Source organism: Nuphar pumila, chromosome 7 (genome assembly GCF_984573655.1).
Source record: "Nuphar pumila chromosome 7, dmNupPumi1.hap1.1, whole genome shotgun sequence".
In the NCBI taxonomy this organism is placed as follows: Eukaryota; Viridiplantae; Streptophyta; class Magnoliopsida; order Nymphaeales; family Nymphaeaceae; genus Nuphar; species Nuphar pumila.
The window spans coordinates 16,431,044-16,438,986 of NC_143255.1; positions in this window are offsets into that span (position 1 = coordinate 16,431,044).

Below are 7,943 nucleotides of genomic sequence, written 5' to 3' on the forward strand. Positions count from 1 at the left end.
TCTGTTTCTTTCTCAAAAGATTTTGGTGTCTGAATATTTTCCCACGCATAGATTATTCTTTTCTTCTCTCTCTCTCTCTCTCTCTCTCTCTCTCTCTCTCTCTCTCTCTCTCTCAGCCTTCTCTTTGGACTTTGGTTGGAGCTGATATGACAACCTTATGCCAAGGATAGTGGTGGCTAAGGCACTTGTTTGGCTGGTATATTTAAAGATAGATGGATGCAAGTTAATCTTAGCAAATACAGCATCAGATGGTTGAAGGGCATCTTGATAGAAATGAGATTGTGAACATGCGCTTGAGTTCTAAGATTATCCTAGATTTTAGGTCTCTAGTCGGAGTCCAGCCCTGGAAAAGCCAATATCATTTATTTAGTTACTGTTTTCTTTGGTAAATGTTGTCTTTGTGTGGCTTTTGCTTTTTTATTGCCTAAATTTGCCACCGACTCACAGTTTGGTCAAGGTGTCTCGAGGTAACGAAAGATAGCAAATTTATTGCTTTTCTTTCAGTGAAATTGCATGATATACGCTTCTATTTTTTCAATCTTAGTTAATGATGATGCCGTATTTTTGCTGGATGATAAACGACCTTTGGCCCAATCTACTGTTTGTCGCTTATGTTTGATATTTGACAGTCAGACAGAGTGTGAACAAGAGCTATTGTTGTCATTTTCTCGATTGATCATTAAATGCCAATTTTCCTTTTCTCTTTTTGAAATGAGGGATGATCAGGCGCAATCTGATTGAATACTTCTAGTGTGCTGCTTAGAGATGTCAATGGATTGAATTTTAATCCAACTCTGTTTAGTAGGATTTGGTAAGCTAAATTGATATTCAATTATAATTGAATGCGGATATGGTTTTGATTTTTTTTCCTACCTAATTTGACAAATATCCAGATTTGATGGATATATGAATCTGATTATGTGTAAAAAAACTGGATATGGTATGAGCTTTTCACCATCCCAATTTGAATCCGAATTCGAGTACTTTTAGTCAACATTCAATTAGTCTAATTTGGTATTGGCCACATCCGACCTGAATCTGAACCATTTACATCCGTAGTGTTGTTGCATCTGATCACCCACCTTCTTTGGTAAGAGACAATCAGTTGTGGGGCCCAACAGCAGATGGTGTGTGATCAGGTTCCGGAGCACACCAAAAGTGTGTGGTCACATTGCACCTGATCCGTCCTCCTTATGAAATCTAAGCAGGCTTTTCTTGAATCTCCCATTCATTCGGTTATTCTTTCAGTGAATAGCATTGCCAGCATTTATAGGTCACAAGGACAGCAAGGTCCACGTGCATAGGCATATTTCTGTTTGCAGTATTGTAGGATGCCGTGGCGTGATGCATTGGTTACGATGTTACAGGTCCAGCCGTTTGATCCTGAGTCTACCCAGCTGGTTCACTTTTTCGTAATTTTTTTCTTAGGAACTTTGAATCTTTTTTTGTGTTGGTCTGTTTGATCAATAAGTAAAGAATGATAGATTATTGGATCTTTGAACTTGTTTCTCTTGTAATTTATTATTTATTAGGGTTTGGGATTGGATTGGGGTCACCTCGGGTCAGTGAAAATCCTATGGGCTGGATTGGGGGCTCCTCAATTTGATGCGAGTTGTAACGGGTTGAATCAGAACAATGTTGATTCTGTGTAAAAAGTCCATGTATCTTCATGGGAATTGAAAAGTTTTTTGAACTTAAGGGATTTGAAAAGTCAAACTCCTTTCCCAAAAAAGTAACTTTATGAATCCATCAAATTTACCTTTTTGACTTAAAAAATCAATCATATATTAAAAAATATTATTTTTAAGGCTTTTTTTTTAGTTATTTTAATATGATTGAATTCATCTACTGTTAACAGCAATTAATTTATTGTTAGATTAATCCACATATATATATATATATATATATATATATATATATATATATATATATATATATATATATATATATATATATATATATGAGAGTAACAGTGGATGCGGACGTTGGACAAGTATGCACCGTTGATCTGCGCACGCTGATTTTGCGCAAAACAAGCATTACAACTGAAGGGCCTCTAGTGGTAGAAAAGACAGCACCTAAAGGCCACTTTTGTGCAAAATTTTTTTGCACTGCTGATTACGCATGCCATTAGTGGCACAACTGCGTCTAATAACATCAGATGAAATGAGCGTCCAATATTACACCCTTCCTATATGTGTATGTGAAAAATATATGATGGTTTTGTACTATGATACCTTATGGTGGTGCACACTCTTGTTTGTGTTTGTATGAATTTAGCCACGAAATGATAGATCTAATGATGGTTTATTTACTACATTAACATGTTTTATTGTGCCTAATACTTTATAGATCTTATTTTTTATAGTGAAAATAGATGACTCACAATTCACCAAAATAAGGATAGTTTAGAAATGACATCAAACATCATATTTCAATCAAGTTTAACATATAGAAATAACAAATAGAACATGTTAAACATGATCCAAAGGTTAGATTTTGCATTTGGAGCTTAAATCTATATAACTCAAGCATGTACCATTATATATTTATATATTGCTACAATCCATTCTATTTACAATCAACTTAGCAAATAACATTTTTTTGTCGAAAAAACATGATCCAAGGGTTGATTTCTACTAAATTTGGCATGTTGAACATGTCTATGAGGTTAGATTGAATAAAAAAAAACTCACATTGATTTCTACTAAATTTGGCATGTTGAACATGTCTATGAGGTTTGATTGAGTCAAAACAACTCACGTGACATTCCCACTTGACTGTAGGTATAATTGTTTGTAGAATATATATATATATATATATATATATATATATATATATGATTCTCAAATTTAGTTCTTTTTTAATTGGCCCAAACTTTTTTAATGCTTTTAGTTAATGTTTTGAATTTTTAGCAAAACCTTTAATTTTCAACATGGTAGCTAAGACTCAGCCCAGTCAATGATAAACTCAGCGAGTGTTAGCTGATTCAGCCAAGTTTGGTCCTAACCGAGTTATGTAACTTTTTTTTACTTTTTTAGGTTCCAATCTGAGTCAACTCGGGCGAGTCACGAGTTGACTGGCCGAGTTTTCCAATTATGATGAGCATGAGGCCCTGCTCAAGCTTGGCTCATTTATTTAATTGGACAAGTTCCAACTGGTCATAGACGGCCCGGTATGGCTTGGCTTATTGTGCAGTCCAAATTCTACTCTCTATATATGGTAAGGTTATAACAGGATTGGGGTGGGTAGGTGGGTGGGGGAGGTGGGGGAGGTGGTGGTGGTGGTGGTATCATCAGGACTTCTTTCATTCAACTTCATAAGAAGTTTAAGGAAGACCGAAAGGAAAAAGGGGGCGAACTTTGTAAACTGGTTCAAGCTTTATGACCATTGCCTGATGTGACAATCACCAAAGATAACATGTTATGTAACGAATTGGCTACAGTTTATAGTACCATTGTATAGTGAATCTCATAGGTAGAAGCATTATTTGATTAATTGACCACGTGGATGTGTTTAGCATGGTTCATTTATTAAAAAATGCACTTTGAATTGAGTGGTTTTGATATAAACATATAACTTTGTTAATAAAAAAATCTTGACAACATAGCAAATTTGGGAGTTCCGATCGGGTACTGGCACAAAATTTGTGCATTAAGCACCTGATTGCCCTCCATCATGCTTTGCCCTGTTCCCAAAATGGAGGGTGATCAGGTGCTTAAGGCACAAATATTTGTCCAATCATATTGCACCTAACCTTTTCATCAAATTTGGGCAGCCTAAATCTTATGGGAAATCCAATTGTTTTACATTTCTCATGTTTTTCCGCAAAGTATCGGTAAAATAAATAATTTAAATTTCAAAAAATATAGTCTTTGTGATGAAATGAAAAATGCATATATTTCATGAAAAATAATCATTAAAAATGTAAACATCATGATATTTTATAGTTGAATGGAAATGTTGGCGACTATTTTGGAAATCTCACAAGAAATTGTTTAAAATGTTAAACCAATTTCTGTTTTTTCATGTTTTTTTTTTTTCAAAAAAAGATAATATGTATCACTGGTTGTGGACTAATGTATTTTGTAGCCCTCAAAAGATTTGTTTTTACCATGATGTTTTTACTAAACAAGCCATATAGATAATATCCATTTTACCAATGAGTTACACCTGAGGGTATCCAATATTTTCCCGTGAGATTATTTATGCCCTTCATGCTCTTTTTGTGTGTGACTCCATTTATGCTCTCTCTCTCTCTCATAGACTTCTTATTAGGGAACATTATGTAGGGTAATGTTTGCTACCTTGTGGGTATGGAACCCCTAGTAAAAAAAATGCATTATTTTTTTTTCCAAGGTTTTTTTACATTAAACCATCTGGATGTGAAATACGTATTAAGTTTAATAAAAACTGGCGTTTGGATCATGTTTTTTTTTTTTTATGTACGTCAGATTTTACCAGGATTGAAAAATCAACACCACGCAATCTACCAAAATTTCAAACCTCAAAAGAACTTTTTTTTACAGATTTGGTCAAAACAGCCTCTCTCTCTCTCAAACCTGAAAAGAAACAATTTTTTTTACATTAAAACACTATATCCAAGGGCCTATTACCACTATTGGAACCATGTTAAACGCAGATTTGGTCAAAACAGTCTCTCTCTCTCTCTCTCTCTCTCTCTCTCTATATATATATATATATATATATATATATAGGGTTCCTTACCCATACACGACGGTAGCTAATACCATCCTCACTATGTAAATTAGGGGCATCAACGGGCCTGGTTTACCTAGAACCGATACAAACCAAACCCTACAGGGTCCAGGTATGGTGATAAATAAGAAGACCTGATTAAGACCCAAGTTCAGATCCGAAGGTCCGATTAATACATGGACCTGGTTATAGTTTGTGAAATTTTATACTAGACACAGGCCCAACCCGAGCTCCAATTAAAACCCATAATTTTTCAATGTAAAAATGATAAAAAAAATATGGTTTACCAGGTATGGTCCGGGTTTGGTTCATGTAGTTCTTATTAGGTCCAGATATGGTTTTTCTTATAATGGACCTGATTAGACCCAGGTTTGGACCCGATACCATACCTGAAAATCTTATCCAAATCTGGTTTCATTTGGATCCGAATTAAACCGGTCCCGTTGACACCCCTAATGTAAATAGACTTTGTCTATTAAAAAGTGCTAGTACCAACAAAGCCATTCGCGGTTTCAATCACCATGGATCCGCACTGTTTGAAGGTGGTTTTTTTTTAATCCCATGATAATCACCTTTTGGAGATTTTACCACATACAAGAAGTTAAGATTACATGGTTACAAAGTCATAATCAATCAATCAATCCTTGCCACTACTTTGATGAGCAAACTGACGAATCAATCTTTAAAAGCTCATCAAGCATTGAACCAGGTTGGGAAGAAGGTGTCGACGAGGGAGGAGGAGGAGGGGTTGGCAATGAAGGCTGGTCTACGAGAGTGGGAGCGGGTGCAGTCAGAGACATAGTCAAAACAACTGGGGGTGAGGGTGACAAGGGCGCTACACCAACTGAAGGGGTAGGTGGGGGAGTATGGGAGATACCATAGGTTTAAGAAAGGGAAACTTCTCCTTGTAAAAAACAACCATACGCTCAATTTCATATCTAAACACAAATATCCTTTATGCTGAGCACTATATCCTAAGAAAAAATATTGAGCGCCACGAAAATTCATCTTATGAGCTTTAGCAAAACGAATCACCACCATGAGCAGCCATGTGCCCTCAGGACCTTTATAAAACTTGAAAATCCTACATTGAAGGGCCCATGGCTAGATTTGTCACCATGCTTAGCAAGAAATAGAATTAGAAGAACCTCTGGTATGCTGATTTTGAGACAGATTTTGTCCACCAGCATTAAACGACCAGTTATCATAACCACCACCTCGATTTCTAGAGAACCGACCCTTATTGATTTGCTTCTTCTAGTAAAAACAACCGCCAGATTTATTTCTGCGGCCCCTACCGAATTGCCTTTGGGTATATTGGACAGTAGGAGTCACAACTTCATGTTGTTCATTCACACTAAGTTCAGCTTCATGAGTCAATAAAAGTTTGAACAGTTCATCAAGAGTAACAAGATCTGAATGGGTATCAGTAGATGTCCTAATAGAACCATATTCTGCAACAGCAAGACCAACCAAGAACTGCATGATTAAGTCCTCATTTGAGGCTGGTTTGGAAGCAAGTACAAGTTGAGATTCAAGCACTTTTGCTTTTAGAAAATAGGACTATCGTTGCCTTTCTTAAGATAATGAAACTGACCTCTCTAACTGTTGAACATGAGCTCTAGATCAAGTAGCATAGTACTTCTTAAGAACCATCCATACCTCATAAGTAGTCAGGCCAATCACCTAACTATGAACCGTCTCACTGAGAGAGGAGACCAGCCAACTTAACAGAAGTTGATCTTGCTGATGTCATTGAATATAGGCATGGTTTAAAGCAGGTTTTTTTCAGGTTCAGCCGGTTTAAACCTCTTTTTTTGGCAAGGATTAGATTCGCCGATAAAACCAATGAGATCATAGCTCTTTAACAAGGGGATGAATTAAGATTCCCAGAACAGAAAATTATCATCCGATGATTTTGTAGTAAAAAAATATTGGAGATTTGTAGAAGCTGGTGAGGCACCTGATCCATTGGTAGTGTTATCATTCTTTGGAGGATCCATCTCCTTCATATCGTCTACAGCTCTGATATCATAAATGACTTGCATGAGAAGAAGAGAAACAGACACAAACTCTTAACGTGGTTCAGTTCCTTTCGAGAACCTACATCCACGGTGGGAAACCTCACACACTCAATGGAGAGGTGGCCTTGTTTTCATTGATTTTACAGGAGGTTTACAATCACCAGAAGATTCTTTCTTAGGACTCTTATCAATTGTAAAAGTCCTATCACAATTATGAATAGATTTAGAAAGGGAAACTAGATTTCTATCTTCATTAGCTTCATTACATGTCTTGTTTCCTTCAATGGACACCTTCACATGATTCTTGAGGTCTCACGTATCCTCCACACTTTCTTTAACAAGGTAGATGTGTTAAACTAGGAATGGAGCAACAGGAGCACTGTGAAGAGATGACTCATTGGAACAGAGAAAATATTTTATATGTTTTCTTCTTTTTTCTTTTCCTCATTAAGTGACCAACAGAATTCTTAGGGTACTCGTGCATAAATGTAAGGAAAAACATAGAATGTAAAAAAGAAATCTATGCAAGACAAAAACTTGCCCTTGCAACGAGACTCTCTCTCTCATGGCCCTTTGTGAACAAGTTCACCACAAACTTATATCCAGCACAAAATTATACACTTGATGCATTTTCAAGTTAATGGTAGTTTTGATGCATCGGTTGTCTATATCATGAGCATTTTGATAAAAAATTTAAATAAAAATGCACTAAACAATGTTGCATATTTCCATAATATTGTAATAAAATAACTAATTTCTTATAATGATGATAATACGTCAAAACCATAAGATCATTTTTTTAATTTTTTGAGGTTACAAATTTATGGATCGTGAATCTTTATATAAAAGGCAATGCAAGTTAACTCTCTCTCTCTCTCTCTCTCTCTATATATATATATATATATATATATAAACACTAGAATATGACAACTAATGTGTGAACCATGATTTTTATGGATTTTTTGTTCTCTTCTCTTGAATCTAACCATAAGGATGTGATCTACATGTATGGTTTTATAAGAACCCATTATTGAATCATTCTATTTTGATGCATAAAGCAGATGTTTTAAGGCTTTAAAATCAGTGGCTCATAATCTTCATAAATATTCAAGTATTCAAAAATCATATTTTTTCATCAAAAATACACCATCCAATGGTTGATTCCTAGCAACTCACCGTGCCAAGCACATGCACATGGTT